This window comes from Parus major, chromosome 1A (assembly GCF_001522545.3).
Source record: "Parus major isolate Abel chromosome 1A, Parus_major1.1, whole genome shotgun sequence".
NCBI classification, from domain to species: domain Eukaryota; kingdom Metazoa; phylum Chordata; class Aves; order Passeriformes; family Paridae; genus Parus; species Parus major.
The window spans coordinates 57,387,506-57,405,552 of record NC_031773.1 but is presented as its reverse complement, the minus strand read 5'-3'; the positions used below and the strand labels follow the sequence as shown (position 1 = coordinate 57,405,552).

The following is an 18,047-nucleotide window of genomic DNA, read 5'->3' as shown; positions in this document are numbered from 1 at the left end:
TTCTTTTAAGGTGTGAGTTTTTTTCTCTGCTGAGCCAACTCTTCAACAGAAGACTTGTTTTAAATAGTTCGATCTTCAGATGGTTTCTCAGTCTTTGCTTGGTGCAATGGTTCTGTCACCATCTAGGCAAGACAGATGCAAGTCCCCACAGAGATATTAATTTGTTTTAGCCGATATCTGGTCACTTTCTTAGAGACACAGTACATAATTTTATCTCTTCTGAAATGCTTTAGATTTATAGTGGTACTTCTTTCCAGGACTTGGCAAAAAGGTGAAGCAAAACACTTGCATAAAACTTAACAGACAGTGCATTTTTGTTGTCATTATGTTCAAATTAAGCATCTGAAGACTGATAGTGGTAATTTCTCCTCCCTTATTATACAACATTTAGATTTCCTCTAATTTGCATTTTGGTTTCAGAATTGTCAAGGTTCACATCTTTCTTGCTTTTCTTTGTAACCATGGCAACTACAAACTTAGTTTTTTTCTCTAATGAAAGCCAAGAGTCTTGTGCAGTGATCTACAGATGACAGAACTTGAAGAAAAATAGTTTAAAAAATTACAGTTTACTATTGACCATGTGAGGTAACTACTGATTTAAACAGGCCTTTAAAAAAATGGTTTAAAGGCGTTCATCCAAATCTTATAATCTTATGGCCAATGCACAAGGATGAGATCTGCTACTGCTGTTTCACTCCTCAGTAACATTCTCCCACTTCAGACTTCAACATGTTCCTCTAATTTGAGTGAACTGGTGCATCTCTGAAGGAAGATGACTTTTTACTAATCAAGAAAAATCAGAGGAAAAAAGCCATTTATTAATGAACAGACAGAACCAGGCTCACCTGATTCCCATTCCTGTGCAGTAAACAGAAGAGCCACACTCATGAATATTGAGTCTCTTGCCTGCCAGAACTGTAACTATCCCTGAATATATTCGTACTGTGCTTAGGCTGGACCCAGAAACTAGGAGAGCTACTGCTGGTACTGACAACAAAAATAAATTTGCTCTGGTTGTTTATTCAAGGCTAATTCCCTAGTTAGTGTGAGTTAACATTCATAGCCAGGTCAGATAGAAAAGGGAAGAATTTGGTTTGGAATTCTTTTTTGAGCTCATTTGGATCTCTTCCACAGAGCAGAGTCTTAAAATCTGCAGTCTCTGTGAGTATTCAGAATTTGCTGTGTGAAACAGAAATAGAACCTATTTCCCATCTTAGAATATCTGTCTTTTGAATTTCAACCATTTGAAGACTGAGATCGCATTTTTCTCTATATTGAACACAGCACATCACTCACACTCAATGCACAGCAAGGCAAGATATAGAAAACACAGAGGAGAAACAACCAGGAATTATTTCTCCTCAGGCTCCAAGAAATAAATATTAACTGAAAAGAAAAACAAAACTAAGAAGAAAGAGTTTGAAGAATGCATTTAAATTTTAATCTGATGTTTGTTTGCTTCCCCTGAATATCAGACAGCAGCTCTATTTTAAAAGAAAACAGCCTCTTGAAATGTTCCTTTTACAGTTAATCAAATACACCACTGGACATAAATTAACCCCACTCCAAATTAGCTTGTTTTTCTGCTTGTTGGGTATCAGTTCAGATTTATTTGCTATGGACCAAATTCAGCAAAGTGCTTTGATCATGTAAGCAGTCCCACTGAAGCTATTCACATGCCCGGATATATGTACACAGTTAAATCATTTGCTGGATCCAGCCCTACTTTTCGTCAAGAAAGCATTTGCAGAGACAAGGTTTGTTCTGTTCCAACCATGAAGAGTTTCTTGCAAATCCATGACAGTGAAAGCAGCGTTTGTCATTTGTCACTGGCCACACAGGGCTGTTTCTCTTCCTCAGCGAGCCAGATTTTATAGTCTGGATTAAATTTGAAGAGCCCACCGAGACACTGCGTTTCTTAAGGTGAAATGACAGTGGCAAGGGCAGAGGTAGCTGCTGATAGATCAAGGAGAGGAGGAAATTAAGAAACCTCAGAAACATTCTCTTCCTGGTTTTGGTCAAAAAAAGCATCATTCTTGGAAAACTTACATAACCAAAAGGCATGTGGGCCTGTTTTCTCCTTTCTGTGCTCATTAAGAACATATGTGTAAGGCTCTGCAAGCTTGTGGCTGTGTGGTGTAAGGAATTCCCTGTGCAACTAGAATCCAAAGGGTGGCTTACTCTTTTTCTGGGATACTTTAATAACCCCTTTGGCAAAACCAAAGCAGGATCTTTATGGGGAAACTGCTTTCCTACAGATCTGAAAACTTCTCTGGCTAGATCCTCCTTACCCTCCTCCAGCAAAGTGTGGAAAAATGTTTGAGTGAAGGTGAATGTGACACAAATTATTTGGGATTACATTAAAAGTAACAAAGTTAAGAAGTGATTGGGGTGTGCACCAGGAGTGAAAAACTGTCACAGCAGAGTCAGCCCACACCAGCATGAGTCCCTGTCCTTGGCTGGTACAACTTAGCATTACTCCATAACATCTTCCCAACCAATTTTCTAGGGAAACAAGGCATCTTGTTCTTTCACAAAACAGCAGATGGACTGCTATGTTATATAAGGCAGGTATTTGTACAATTTTAGCCCCATTTCATGAGTGGATTTGAGCCTGGTTCCCCCCATTTTGCTCCAATGACCACTGTCATCTTCCCTGTATTAGCCTTGGTCAAATTCTTGCTCAAATTTATGCTATTGAAGCAACATAGAAATTCAATTTTTTCTTTTTGCCACCACCTCATCTTCCAAAAGAGTTACATTTTTGATGTACAAGATCACTCTTGAAAATGTATTTGATGCCCTCTCTGGACGTCCTGTCATATCAAGCTGTGCAAAAATTGCTCTGAAAAATTCACAAATGCTATTTTGAAGCAGCAGAAATGTGTTCCCTTCAGTGACTTCATAACCAAATTGCAGAAGGGAAATAGGAAGAAATAAGACATTAGAATATTAAAAAATGCCAGTGCTCAGCCAGCAAGTCAAACACCACAACAGTACTGAGCATAAACATTTTATGCCATGTTTGCATGTGCTGAACATTCAGAAATCTCTTAAATGTGGCCATTAATTTCCCCTCTATAAAGGGGTGTTTTTCATTCACTAAACTTTCTCACAGGAAATTACACAGAAAGTGTATAAAAATTATTTGTTGGGGTTGAGAAACTAACTGATGAGTGAACTTCGAGTAGAAAACAGTATTTGATGTTGTGGCCCCTGGTTCTGCTGAACACCTGGAGCGCGCAAAAACAAACTCAATGACTTATCAAGTACTTGTTTTCAGTAAACCATTAACTCCTTCAAAAAGGCTTTTCTCCTCCTAACAATAATTTCCCAGGTCATATAGCTTCAATAGCTTCCCAGATCATTCACTCCATAAGAGTCCCTGGGAAGCCAGAATTTTGGGAAAATTTCTCCCTTGAGTTTTATGGCCTCTGTTGTGTTTACAGGCTTCATGAAAAACAAAAGGAAGCAGTGGTATATTCTGAGAACAGCAGCCCTTGGGATCTTGACAGGTATATTTGGTTAAATATTTTGCAACAAAGAATCTACCTACAACGGCTTTTAGGAGTTGTCTGACATTTTTGAAAGTCACACTAAAAAATTCATAGTGCAAGCAAATCTCACCCAGTGGAGTGCAGAACTGGTCATCAGCACCATTCCTTTTTCCTTTTATCCCTCAAGCGTTGTTTTCTTTAAAGTTTCTGAAACGGAAGGTGAGTGTTTGTGTGCAACTGACCACAGAAAGCACATGGTCCCCAACAGAATAATCTAATTTTTACAAACACATCTTCACTTCATGTTGTGCTCAGGGCTCTTCTCATACGCTGCTTAGCACCTCTTCCTGTAAAAGAGGATAAAAAGGCCTAGACAAAGAAATAAAAGTGACAGCCTTCTGAAGACTCTTTCAGCAGGAACTTCGGAGGTGTGCTTACAAAAAATCTGCTTAGGAAAATGAACCCATGAGAAAAGATGCGATCATAACCCAAGATCCAGACCTATTAGGAATATTTGTACAAACATCCCCAAACCCAAATCTCAAATATTTATTTGCTCATATCTAAACTGAAGTTATGCGTGTAGTCTTGAAAATGTCCTCCATGTAGCACCAGCAGAGAGTTGTGTGGAAGCAAAACCCTGCTCTCTGCTGAAGGACCAGGAATTAAAAAAAACACACCTCCATAAAAACGCTTCGGGATGCTCAAAACCCGCAAGAGGAACAGTGATAGCACAAACAGGAAAAAACTGTTCTTTTGATGAGATTCTTCTTTAAATGACTGGTGTGTCGTGGACATGGCACAGGCAGTTTTGGGAAGGCCACAAGCCCTGGGAAGAGCTGGGACTGACTGCTGCTGCTCTACTGCGGAGAACCAAGAGCAGACCCTGCGCCAGTGTTTGCACACAGCGAAAAATGCCTGTGCATCACAGTTCTGCGCTCAAGTTCATTTCCAAATAGGTTTCGGATTTTTTTAATGGTCATTATCCCAAAACCGATTAAAACTTCATACTCAAAAACTTTTTGCCCCAAACAGCCGCCTGCAGTCTTTGCTGCTCTGAGGTTTATGAGGTTGGGTTTTGTTGCTTTTTCGGTTTTTTTTTCCGGGGAATTTTCCATCATCAAAATCCGAATCAGCCACAACACAGCACGCTGTCTGCCGGTTAAAATCTCGTAGAAAACAGCAGAGCAACCTGAGGTCTCCGGCGCGGCCGGGGCTCGTGGGCTGTGGAGGAGGGCGGGCGGCCCCGGCTCCGGGGCTCCCCTCGGCCGAGGCTGCAGCGCCTCAGGCTGCCGGGGCGGCGGCTCCGGGCACGGGGCTGCCCTCGGCCGAGGCTGCAGTGCCTCAGGCTGCCGGGGCGGCGGCTCCGGGTGCCGGACACGGCTCGCAGGGACTCCACTCTGCCGAGGCTGCAGCGCCGCCGCCTCCCGAGGCTGCCGGGGCGGCGGGGGCGGCTGCGGCTTTAAGAGCTCCCACAATGCCGCGCTGGCGCCCCGGTTCCGTTACATGTCTCCCCCGGTGAAGGGGAGCGAGGGAGCGGCAGGAAGGAGGCGGAGGACGCCCGCCCACCCCCGCGGCGCGGCGGGGCCGGGGGAGGAGCGGGGCAGCAGCGGGGCAGGGCCGCGCCGAGCCCCGGGCGCTGCTCCGGCCGCGCCGCCCCCGCGGGCAGCGAGGCGGGGCCGGCGGCCGCTGGCGCTGCCCGGGAGCCGCCGCGGGACGGGCGCCCGGAGCCGCTGCCGGCACGGCGAGCGAGGGGACGGGCGGTAAGTGCCGCTGCCCTGCCCCGCTCCCCTGCCCCGCTCCCTCCCTCCGTCCCTCGCTCCCTCTCCCGGCTCCGCGTCCCCTCTCCGGCAGCTCCCGGCTCGTCCCCACTGGGGGGGGTTTGCTACCCTTCCCTGCCCCCTCTTCGATCGCCAACTTTCCCGTCCTTCTCGCCCGTTTCCCATCTCCCTTCGGATTTTCGTGGGGGTTTTGTTTCTTTTCCTGTTTTTTTTTTTTTTTTGCACTACAGTCACTTCCTGTATGTACCATGGATTTTAATTTTTTTAAAAGGAAAACCGTCCAGCTCAGTTTTGTGATGTTTGTTTTGTTTTGGGGTTTTTGTTTTTTTTTTTTTTTGCATTTTCGGCTCTGCCGTTGCCCCTCTCGCCTCTTCCCAGCTCTCTCTCACTCGCTTCTGTCCTTTCGCTTCTTCCTTCGCAACTTCCCCGGCTTCCTCCGGCTTTTCCTCTCCTGGCATTCTGTTTTTCTCCGTTGGGCATCGCGTGGAAAAGTAAGGGATATTTCTCGGTGTCCTTGAGGAAGGGAATTCAAAACCTACTTTTCTTACACAGGGAAATCCTTCTAGTAGTTTTCTTTCCCCTTCTCTTCCTATCCCCGGAAAGAAAATTAAACCTATTTTTCTCCATTTCATTTCTCTTTTGCTACGTGGACTGTTTATTTTGGTCTTTTTTTTTTCTTCTCCCCCCTTCTCCTGGTAGTGCAGGTTTGTTTCACGATTAATCTCTTTTATTCCTTCCCCAGCCCCTCCTTCTCTCTTTTTCTTCCCTAGTAAGAAGAAAGATTAGAAGAAAATGTGTTTTGCCAGCAGGGAATGCATGAGACTTTTTGGTTAGGGTTTTTTTTTTTGGTTTTTTTTTTTCCCCTCTCGTGGGGTACTATTGATGAGAAAAGCTTAAGCAAATACAGTGCGGTAGGACAATACAGAGGCATGAACTTTAAAGGGTAAGGAAATGGATTCTGTTGCTTGGTTTCTCCAGCTCTGTAGTGTTGTTGGGGAGGTCTGCTCCAGGGTCCGGATTGGGGTTGTGTTAGTCCGGTGTGTGCCAGCCTGAGTTGGTTTTTTTGTCCAGCAGAATGGTGATTTAAATGCAGCCCTAAACTGCATTTAAGGGTTCCGTCAGTGTGGAAAATGAGGAGGCGGGGGAAAGTTAGAGATTTCGGTGACCCCTTTGGAATTACACCTGTCACACCTTCCATCCCCAAACTGCAGGTGTGTCGGAGATTGACACATTTAACAAAATCACTGGAAACTGCTGGCATCCGTGTCAAAAAGTGCTGTCGGGGGTTTAGGATGTCTGGTTCGGACCTTGTGAGTTTCTGCTTCAGCTCTAGTCGGCATCACACGTTGGAATTGAGTGTTCGCCGGGCTGTGGGGAGCGAGCGAATCAATTGATCTCTGCAAAGACACCTGTTTAAGGGCGTTCGGGCTCCCAGCTCATTGTGTTGGGGAGCGGTGCGATTGTCTGAAGTGCTGTAAAAGTAAAGGGCTCTGTCTTTTCTTAGTTGAGAATACATAGCTTGTGAACGAACTGTCAACTCTTTTGGTGGGAGGTGGTTCTTCTTCTTTCTGTTACATGGCCTCTTGTGATGGATACTGTTCCAAAAGCTGAACGGCAAATAAAATCAGCCTTACTTTTTTTCCCCCCGCTTTCTTTAAAGAAGAGAGAAAATTTAATTTCGGATTAACTCTTTGATTGATGATATCTCATTGGAAAGTAGGCTAGACACGAAATTTGAAGTACTTTTCTGTGCCGTAGAGCACATTTTTTTGATACGGGATGAATTGCTGAGGGAACTGAAATGACTGCTTGGGATTGATCATATTTAGTTGTGTCCCCTTTAGGACAACTGAGAGATAAAGGTGCTTCACTTCTTACAGCTGAGTAATCTCTCCATCCTTTCCACCTTCGCGAGCCCAGAAGAATTTGATCTGTTGTTTAAATTAATCTTTCCTAGAGATGAAAAAGTTTGGGATAGTGGGAAATAGGAGGAGAAAAATACCAAGTCATATTTAGCAAGAAGTTTAAGTCTTTCAAAACTAACTTGAACTGTTACTGGAAACACCAGCAACAATTCTGAAGAGCCAAATTAAGGTGATTAATATAACTTCTTAAAATCTGTTTGAGGAAAGCTCTGAGAAGGAATGAAGGAGATTGAGTTGCTGAAAGTGCAGAGCTGAGCACTGAGGATGCTGGGTTCTGTTCCTGCTTCTGCCATCGCAGGGCAGTGTGACCTCCTGCCTGAGCTGCCTTCCTGCCTGCACCTCCTGGGATACTGAGATTTCCCCGATTCCCTTAAGTGCTTTTTCACATGATTTATAAGAATAATTGCGTGTAAGTGTTCAGTTGTGGTTTTGATTGCTGATCAAGTAATAGTTTGGCTCATGCTAATAGTCATTCTTGGAAAGTTGTAGGGATCTTGAGCATCACCGTTTATTTTGAGTGAGCCTGGACTTTTATATTGCTGCAAAGGTCTTGAGACTGGGGTTATTTTTATCCCCTGAATATCTCTGACAGTATCAGTGCGTGCTTTTTCTATGGTCCCTTAAGTCTGCCTCAAGCTGAATATGAAGGACAGCATTGACCTCTCCAGAAAGAAATTGTTAAATTGAATTACAGGGTGGAAAACTGTCCTGTGGGGACTGGGCTGAGGACCCCCCTCAGCGTGATGCTTGCTGTTCCTGGTAATTTTATTTTGTGAGGTCTGTAATTATGAACTTAGCTTAGTCCACCAGTTTGCTTTCTTATTTTAGGATTTTTGCTTGGGTTTTTTAAGTCTTTTAAGACTTCTATCTTGACATTAAATGTGAATGTTTTATGGTTTTCTGGGGCTTTTTTGAATGTCTGGGTTGTCCTGTAATTTTTTTTATGGTGGGGTTGGGACTTTACAGTGTGTTTAGATTTATTATAATCTCAGTGCCTGCCTTCCTGTAACTTTTGAGACTGGGATACTTAGTAAATGTGAGGCTCTAACCTGTTGATTGTCTCTCTTCAGTGAAAAGGAGACTCAGCTCTGAAGAAAGTTGTTATTAGGCAAGTATATGTGTATTTGTGTGTACATGTGTACACATGCTGTCCTCCTGCATATGCACATAAGCCAGCTCCAAGATTCTGAATCTGGACAGTGAATCTAGTTTCAAATTCAGTTTCATAAATGACTAATTCTTCCTACCCTTCCCATTCCCCTTCAAAGCTTGCGGTGATCTCATGCCTGTGACAGGAGCAGTTTTCCTGGCTGATAAGGGGGATGCTCATGTTGTTTTCTCCCTTGACTGTTCTGAGGGCTGTATGTTATCTCCCTCTGTGCTGATAAAGTGTGGGGAGGGGGTTGCCTGGTCTGTGTGTGCTGAGCGGTGCCATCCTGCTCCGTCTCTCTCTGGTTTGTCACCTGTGGAGCTGAGATGACGGAACTTGTCCTGCTTGGGAAAGGAAGGTGGGTTCGAGCTGTAGGTACAGGAGTTTGTCACATCTGCCAGGGGAACTGCACACGCCTCTGGGTTGTTCCTTCACTTGGATCTCTGCAAGCATCTGGTCATCTTTGTGATGACATAAATAGGGAGAGTGTTAATGTATCCGAGAGGGCTCCAGGACAGGCGCCGTGAGCTTTCAGATCGCAGGCGCTCGAGAAATCCGCTTAATTCACCTTTCTGCTTTTGAGTCACTCCTTAAGGAGGGAGGAATCTGTTTACTTTCTTGTTGTGCTTGGAAAACGGGCTCACCCACAACAAAAGACCCTGTAATGCTTGCTGTAGTGTAGGATTATTGCACAAAAGCATCTTACTGTGCAGCGCTGTGGCTGCACTCGGTGTTGTATGATAACACATGTTTCTCAGCTGTTGTTGATTCCTCAGTGGTACAGACTTCAAAGGAATGCGCTGAAAGAGAGCTGCAGCCAGGGAAAAACGGGGTTTGTTCCAGTGGCCTGTACCATCCATCTGTTTAAATACTTTGCTGAACTGTTCCAGAGTGTTCAGGCATCCAGTTAGGACTGGCAAGCAATTACAGCTGGGAGCAGAGCCTGCTGCAAAGAGACCACCTAGGGGAGGCTTAAGTGCTACCTCCCTTCTGTGGGTCAGAGCCCCCCTGCCCTCCCAGCCAGCCAGGGGAGATAAGGCTCTTCATTTGGGGTATCTTTCAACATGACATTGTCTAATTCCTAATGCTGTTGAGGATTTATTTATTTTTACTCTCCATGCTATCTTTAGCACAAGAAGAGAAGAATGGTAATGAGGACAGACCGTCATCTCTGTAGTCTCCTCTGTGTGGGTAGCAAGTTAGGTCTGTAATTTAAATGAATAAATATTTATAATTAGATTATTCTTTTTTTTGCTGTTCCCAAAATGTGTGGTATAGTTCATAGAGAGTGATCTTTTGATCACTTGTGTCTCCAAAGATAGTGATATACATTACTGGATTAATTTTATCTCCAAAATATAAGCAGTAAAGTTACATCAATTACATTGTGCTCTTTCAAATTGAATTCAGGGACATCACAACTTCATCCACAGTAACTGAAAAAACCCCAGTGAACTTGTGCATTATAATACAGGACAATGCTGCCAATTCCAAGTATTATGAGTTATGTTTTTTACTTAAATTCCAGTATTGGAGTCTGCTGTGCAAGACACGTCTACACCCGTCGTTGCTGACTGAATCTTCACATCACGACCTGTGTGTTCTGTGTAGTCCCAGATAGTGCAGCTCAGGGGAAATGCTAGCAGAGAGGCTACAAGTAGTCTGTGGATAACCTGTGAAGATCCCTGAAGTTTTTCTGTGTGGGACTGACATTAATTTTGAGGATTGGAATGAGCACTGCAGATAGAGCAATGTGGTTTTCAGCTAAGAGGGTTTAACCTTCTTTGTCAATGACAAATGCTCATGTAGATGCACTAAGAGGATATTTGAGGTTGGAAAAGTTGGGAGGTACTCCAGGATTTGTTTTTCACCTGCGAGCAAGCAGCACAGCTTTAAAGGTGAGCTTGGATATTGTCCTCTGCTGTGGTATTGCTCCCTCCATAGTAGTGTGATGTGACATCTATGCCTTTGAAAAGAGAGCTCTTTCTCTCCATGTTGGCAGTTGTGATGGTTTCATGGTGTTTTGGGACGTCAGATTTTAATGCCTTACTACCCCTTTGAGCAGAAAGGGGAGGGAAACTTCTAGAAATGTGTAATGCAACTGACTTTCAGCTTCTGCCCTTGCTCCAGGCTTGACATTGTAGTTTGAATTTATTTACTTGCTTTGAAAGCTGTACTCGGTGTAACCTTGAGTTTTACTTCCCTTACTGCAACAATACCTGACGTGTTTCCAGCCTGTACCTTGCTGTGCCTCTGCATTGTCCAGTTTTAAACTGGCCAGGCTGTTGGTGCTTTCTTTGTATTGTGTTTCCCCTATGAATCTTCAGAGCTGGAACTTCCTTTTGCTTCAAGTGAACTGGAAGTGTTTTGCTAAAATATTTTTGGACTCCTGAAGTGTTTGTCAATGCTTCCAAGCTGTTGTTCGAAGGGAGTTTGGAGTTTCCAGAAGAACCTTTGGAAACTTTAGGTTTTACTGTCTGTCAGCAGTTTTGTAAGCGTTGATAGAGGCTGTAATTCCACTGGGCAGCCAGATGTTTTGTGTCTGTGCTGAAGTGGGGAGGCAGTGTGGCTTTAGGGGTTGAAGGGTCTGCTGTTCTTGTTACAGGGCTGTTTGAAGATCTTCAACAGATCAGATCTGCTTTCTCTCCTCTCCCTTCTGCTCCCTCTTGCCATGCCTGTGCTGACGGTGATTACCTCTTTCTGAGTAAAATGGCATTATTGAGAGCAAAGCATAAACTTGCTTTCTGAAAGATAGATATTTGCTTGTCATCTGTGTTTCTTGAGTATTAAGCTTGAAGCTGTATAAAAGCTGCATGTATCTTGACAATTAGTGAATTTATAGGAAAATAATATAGCAGATTAATTTTAACATTAATTCTGACCAGTGTGGCATTAAGTGAAATTTAGAAAGAAGTTTTCCTTGCAGACAGAGGGGAGAACACTCACCGATGCAAATCCCCCAGTTCCATATTAAATTGCACCTTTTTTAGGTGCTTAAACACTTGCAAAATCTGTATCTGTCTTTGTCTTTCTTTTGCCTTCATTCCGTGACATGTGAGGGAAAGTTAAAAAGAACTCATCAGTGGCTGCACATGTCAGAGTCTTCCTTGAGAAGAAAGTAGGAAGATGCCACAGCTGGTAATATTTGAAGTTAGTATTGGGAATCAAGAGAGCAAATGCTTAAATGTGCCATTGCAGCTATGTAGCTGACAATACTAACTAGCAGTAGTACCTGGAATAATAATTCCTATCTGGAGAGAAACATATGGCAGTGGTTGAATGTCCTTGTCTTTGCCCACCAGGAAGTGATTGTGGTGGTTTTTTAGGTTTGGTTTTGTTTTGTTTTTGTTTGTTTTGTTGTTGTTTTTTTTTAGACAGCTTGCCCTGGGCTTCATCCATACCTCCAAGTCAAACCAATGCTCTGGTTTCATTGGGAGCAAGGACAGAAATTTTGAATAAGCTGAGTTGGAGACTTTGTATTTTGAGCAGTGGAAGTTGCACAGAGGAGCACAGACCTAACAAAGAACAGTCACAATGAGTACAATGCAGAGTTTTCATGCAGTTAATGGGATTGGAATTGGTAACCTGATACTTCAAAGAGATAACAAAGGCTATTTAGCATACAAGGGAACATAGATTTTTATTTTTTTTTAAGGAGTTGGTGGAGTGTAGCAGAATCTTTTGTCAGAACTCACTCTAGTGAACAAGTTCTGACAGAAAATGACTGAATTAACAAGAGTTTATGAAATACTTTGAATAGAAAAGGAATTTTCTTTTTTACTATGAGTGTTCTTTCACTGCAGTTCTTGTATTTGCTTAGCAGTTTACCTGCTTCCCTCATATTCTGTGAACTTAGCCTTTGTTTCAGACTGAAATATACCATAAATTAAAAGTCTTTGGCTTTCCTTCTTCCAAGAATGGAAGAGGGGAGCAAAACAAAATGAAATGTGCAAGGTTGTACCCTGTGTTCCCTTATTTTCCAGGAACAGACCAGAAAGAGACCAGCTTGATACAGACCACAGCAGCGCTACTTGGGGTTAAGCTGTCCTGTGTGAGAGCACAGAGAGCTCTCTTTAGATGGTTTTTAGTGTAGTGAGGATGGACATCTGTGATCATCATCAGCTGTGAGAAAACCCAGTCCGACCTCATAACTCAAGAATTAAGATTATATCCTACTTTGGGCCTGCTGCTTGCCTCCCTTGTGGTTTTAGTGAATCAAAGGAACTTGCAGTCTGTGTGGGCAAGGCTGGAAGATAAGAGGCACATACCTTCAGGAGGCGGTGTGTGCTACAGGAGGAGAGCTGTGTGTGAGTTTGCTGTTGGCACGTTCTCTGTGCCATGGGTTGGTCATTTTTCTGAGGCAGAAATTTAGGGCAGAGGCTCACTTTTCTTAGGTGGGGTGTGAGAGAGCTGAACTTGTGCCAGCAGCCAGAAATTACAATTTAAAAAGTACTCTGGTGGTGGGTTTGATTTTACTTCAACTCTTAGCAAGACAGAAGGGGTTTGGGTCTATTAGGACTTCCTGGTATTTTGTTTGTAACTCATTGCAAAGCTTCTCTTCAACATTGATCAGCAACCTGAGCCTGGTGGAGGGTGTTCCTGCCCATGGCAGGGGCTTGAAATGAGATGGTCTTTAGGTCCCTTCCAACCCAGACCATTCTGTGATTCCATGATTCTGTGCTGGATTTGCAGTGTGCCTTTTGAAACATGGGGCTCTTTCCCAGCCCCTGCTGTTCTCCTGCTGCCATGCTTTGTTCCTGTGCTCCCTGTGTGTGCCTGATGGCACTGCCACTCCTCTCTGCCCTGCCACAGGCTTCCTAAACACTCCCTCACAACTTTGTGGCTTTACAGGTGCCTCTCTAGTTGCAGCACAGCTTCTGCTTTTGGATGGGAGAGAAAGACAGTGGCACTTTCCCTTCCCATCTCCCAGCCACAGAGCATTCTTCCAATTCCTCTGCTGCTGAGCTATTTGGAGTGGAGCAGGGGGAACACTTGCTTTGCTGTTTCCTTGTCCAGGAGTTGGGTTTAACTTGCATGAAGCACCTGTCCTGTTGTGATCCTGACGTCCTGTCAGTGCTCATTTCCCCTGCTCCTTGAGAGACAGCGTTTTTATTGCTGGCAGCTCTCTGCCTTAGCCTTCTAGGGAGGCCCAACCAGAAATTTTCTAGAATTCTTCCACTCTCTCCCTCCCCTTGTCCTTCAGTGACCTCTAACCACATTTTTATCTTTCTTGACAAGATGCTTAGTTTCATTTATCAGCTGCTTTTCCCTTCATTCTTCAGCTTTTGATTATTTTTCCAGGAGCTGCTTAGAAACGTTAATGATTGCAGATGTGCAGAACAGTTAAATACAGTCACATTCCTCAAGGTTTTGGTTTTTTTATTGTACTCTAATGCTAAACTGCCTGTGGCAGGTAAATATTTTTTATGCACACTACTTGTCATGTATATCCATCTTCAGCAGAGGGTAAGGAACTGCAGTTGGCTGTGTTTTCATATTACAATATACCAATATTACTATCTGCAAGACCCCTATGTTTCCCTCCCTGAGCATAAACTAGTGTAGTATGTTCTGACTTTTTTAAAAGCCATTTACATTTTCTGAATTTGTATTTGAACACTGTGAGATAAAAATTTGGCATAAATAGAAGGAAATTGCAAATACACTTTCCTGTCTTAGCCTAGTGGCTTCCTACGTGCTTGGCAAATGCTCTGTCACGTCTAGACAATATTATTTTGTTCTAAAAAACTTAAATATTACCTCAACTTTTGTAAAAATATGTTTGCTTTAATTGTGGATAGCAGAGTAGAGGATGACTGGATTTATTTTAATATATGCTGCAAGGGTATTTATTTCCTATTTTGCAGTGCCCTTCATGCTTGTCATTGTAAGTGTATGAGCAAAAGCCTAAATAATTGGAAATCTATATGCTTCCTGAGCATGGTTTACTTTAATAGTCCACAATGATCTCTGGACAAACTGTATTTTATTTCAAAAGACCTCCATTATCCTCAGCTTGACCAGTATGAATGAGAATAGCATTCAATGTATACACCATTTTTAAGAATACCCTTCTTTTTCTTGCTGACATGGACATAAAGCATGTGGTAGGGTGAAGACAGTTCTGTAATAGAGTAGGAAATTAAACAAGAGGAAAGAAGAGCATATGGCTTCAAGTTTATAGAGAGGAAGTTCAGATTGGATATTTGGAAGAAATTGTTCCCTGTGAGGGTAGTGAGGCACTGGAAGAGGCTGCCCAGAGAAGCTCTGGATGCCCATCCCTGGAAGTGTTCAAGGGTTTAATGAAGAAAAGAATATTTAAATCTCTTGTGATGATGATGTAATGTGTAGATGTAGCGTTGAGCCTCTTCGCTGCTGGGATTTCCAAGTACAATGCAGATGGGAATCTCTGGTCAGATTTCAATATTGTTATCTGAGTTGCTCCATTTAGAGTTCAAATCTTAGTACAAAATTACATTGTGAACTTCCTTTGGACATTGGACCACTACTTATCAGCAGCCTTTTTTCCCGAAAAAATAAAAGGTATGGCTACTAGATGAATAATTAGATCTTAGCAGTTGGTAGGTGCGTGTCCCATCCTCAGCAGGCGATACTGTTGGCATTCCCAGGATAATGTCCCTGTAATGAAGTCCAGCTCTGGAAGAAGTTCTTGATTAACTTGTGTAGCAGCATGACAGCCTCTGTTGCACCCTGAAACGCTCCTCAGCCAGGCTGGAGTGGCAAAGGCACAGATGTAGAGTGATGGTGGCCAAACAGTGCCACCTTCGAGCCACCCTGTGAGTCACGGAAGCCGTGTGTGCTGTGGCTGTCACATATCCAGGGGGAAGTGCCTTTGAGAGATAAGCTGATTTACCTGGCACCTCAAGTGGGATAACAGCAGGCACGTAGCTGGGATACAGCTTCTCGGCTGGCAAGAAGCTCAAGCAAAGGGAAATGTAACCAGGGCTGTTCTTATGGAATACTGAACATTTTAAGTGTCAAGGAAAGGTTCATCGTTTTATGGGAAGAGCTGACTGGGAGAGTCAGGTTTGTTACGAGGTAATTGGAGGCAGCCATGAATTGGTACTTGTATCTTGGCGATTCTAGGAGCTGGGAAGAGTGTCAAGTGTAAGCCAGCAGCTGGTACACAGATACCGTGTGGCAAATAAACCACTGGCTGTTCTTCCATCTTTTCTTGCAACTTCTACTTTAGATTTCCTGCAGGATAGTAACTCTTAACGCCAGTGCTTCAGTGCTGTTTGAGCATACAGAGCTTTTTGGGAGGGTTTGTGTGTTCTTGTGTGTTCAAAATAATCTTGCTGTATAACCACTGTTCTCATTTTTCTGTGTTGTGTTCTTCTTCTCCCTGTCTGACTCCTGCGATGTCTTAATACAGTCCTGTACTTGTTGAACTAGGAAAAGGGAAATAACTATAGTGCTCCAATATGGGTCCTTTCTACTGCATCTGACATTCAAGTAAGACATTAAAGTCTAGGCAAATCTTGAGTTTGACTTGCTTCATTTTCACAGTCCTTTTCCAAAACATGTATTTTTGTCATTTATGATTTCCTGCAGTGGATGTATTTCTGATGTTGAGAATTAACACAGACCTTCAAAAGACATCACAAAGTAAAGAAACAGTATTAGTTTAGAAGCTTTTACTGATTTTTTTTTTAATTTTAATTATACTGTAGCAAATTGATTGAAGTATCCTTTGAGAAATTCTTTACAATCAGTTCTATTAAAAAGAATTCTGAATTCTGTTTTGCTGTGCTGAGCTCATCTTCAGGGTGTCTAGCTGGTTACCTTGTACTTCTTAGCACTCTTGAGGTGCAAATGATGTCTATTCTTCAATACACGCTAAACCCTGTGGATGTGTTGAGATATGTGCTTTCTGTGCTTTGTTCAGGTGACAGGCATGTCCTATTTTGTTTATAAAAAAATAAAATATTATTTGCTCTCCTAGTACCTATTTGCTCATTGTCACCAATTTCACAATGTGTGTGAATCTGAGGCAGAGCTGATGAATTGTGCCTGCATTTGCTTCTTAGGGAAATTTCAGGGGTTTTGTTTTTTTCCCATTAGCATTTGCCAGATGTGGGTTTATTTTAAAAAGAAGAAAAAGAAGAAAAAAAAGCTTAAAGTATGGATATATGTAGGCATGTAAAATTGTGTGCCTTATGCTATTAAAAATATACTTATATGTAGGAATTAATCTGTTGGTCTTCATGTAAGATGCTCTTACACTCATTTAATAAATGCTGAAGCTTATTCGAAGCATTGAAAATGTGTGTAGAGAGTGAGGTAACGAGTGATTGGGTGCAAGTTAATTTGAGCCATCATCCCTGAACAAATATTGTGACACAAATCACTTAGGTAAGTTTGCTTTTCCGTGTTTGTATGTTTGGGTTTGTCTCTAGGAACTGATTTGTGTTGTGTCTTGGATAGAGGGGACAGCAGAGCAGTTGTGGTGGCTCATATTAAAAATTAGTGTGCAAACTTACCTACATAGGTTATTTCTATGAAATTTCAGTTGATTTATTCCACCTTGTCCCAGGCTGGGATAAAACCAGTTGCTTTCTTTGAGTCACCTCTGGTTGTCCTCAGAGCTGAGGCTCCAACTCTGCCTGCACTGATGTAGTAATTTGTGAGCACAACTTAAATATGTATTTAGCATCAATAATAGGGGATACTTTTTGTGCTTCATTAAAAACTCTTGGAATGCATTGGAAACTGGAGTAATTCAGTGGCTCTGAACTTCATTAACTGTAGAAGTATTTAAAGAAAGCGATTTAAGATTTGTCACTGGCTTAGGGCTAGTGGGAGGTCTCTGAGCTATGTCATTATTAATGACCATACGTAAAGAAGGCTTTAATTTTCTGGGGAAGCATCTTCATCCTCTGAGTCAAGTTTTCAGATCCAGCTGGTGAAAGCAACCTGGTCTGAATAGAACACTGGCCTTGCTTTGAGCAGGAGGCTGGGCTCCAGCAGCTCCTTCCAGCCTGAAGGGCTCTGGCTTTTGGTTTATTTTCTTTTTCTTTCAGAGGTGTTTGTACCACACAGCCACTGTCATCTGTAATGGGATTGCCTTGCTGATACTGCCAGCAGTTAAGCCAGAGGGGTAAATAAATCCTTGCTTGTAAGTTATTTTTAAAGAAACCTCTTTTTTGCTTATCTTTACAGTGTTTCTATTGGATAAATGCAGAACATGTAGGATTTTCTTTGCATCTTGTTTTCTAACTGCTGCATAATCTTTGTTTAAATAGGTTGAGTAGGGCAAGTTATTACAACCTTCCTCTAAACTGTAGGGAAAGTTCTCAGCTCTCCAGGGACTGGATTTTTATATGGAATCTAATAATTCTATACGTGAATGCAGCAGACAAACAAGCTGTGCTTTAGCGAAACTTGTCACAGATGTATATGTTAAAATCATTGTGTTGGAAAAAAAGTTACAAACCTAGCAAATATTAGAGATGATAAAGAAGAGAAGGAAAAAAAATCTTCTATCCAAAATGCTTCTAACAGGATGCAATATTTGCATTTATGTGATGAGACCTTTAAGAAGGAGTTAAAATACAGGTTTTTCTATAGGAATGTTTATTTACATACTTGAGTTAGCTGATATGGAAAAATACATGCTTGGTAATGTAAATCCAGGTTTTCAGGGCTGCTTGTTCACACACCAGCTTGCTTT

The 18,047-nt window shown here is 42.5% G+C and overlaps 1 protein-coding gene and 1 long non-coding RNA gene across 3 annotated transcripts in view; one reads left to right on the top strand and one right to left on the bottom strand.

Moving 5' to 3' along the window:
• Positions 1–698: 698 nt before the first annotated feature.
• On the bottom strand, positions 699–5,045 carry LOC107205213. Its single transcript, XR_001521885.3, has 2 exons — positions 3,628–5,045; positions 699–1,956 (listed from the first exon to the last, which is right to left on the bottom strand). It is a non-coding gene; the product is annotated as an uncharacterized LOC107205213 (long non-coding RNA).
• Positions 5,046–5,180: 135 nt separating this feature from the next.
• Positions 5,181–18,047, top strand: part of RASSF8 (Ras association domain family member 8) — a 73,258-nt gene continuing 60,391 nt past the window's right edge. The window contains exon 1 of one of the 2 annotated variants that reach the window (XM_015629017.3): positions 5,181–5,260. The gene's annotated coding sequence lies outside the window, so the exon portion shown is untranslated. Of the gene's footprint in view, positions 5,261–5,606; positions 6,222–18,047 lie in introns of those variants that run through there. The other variant, XM_015629021.3, reaches the window with a different exon arrangement.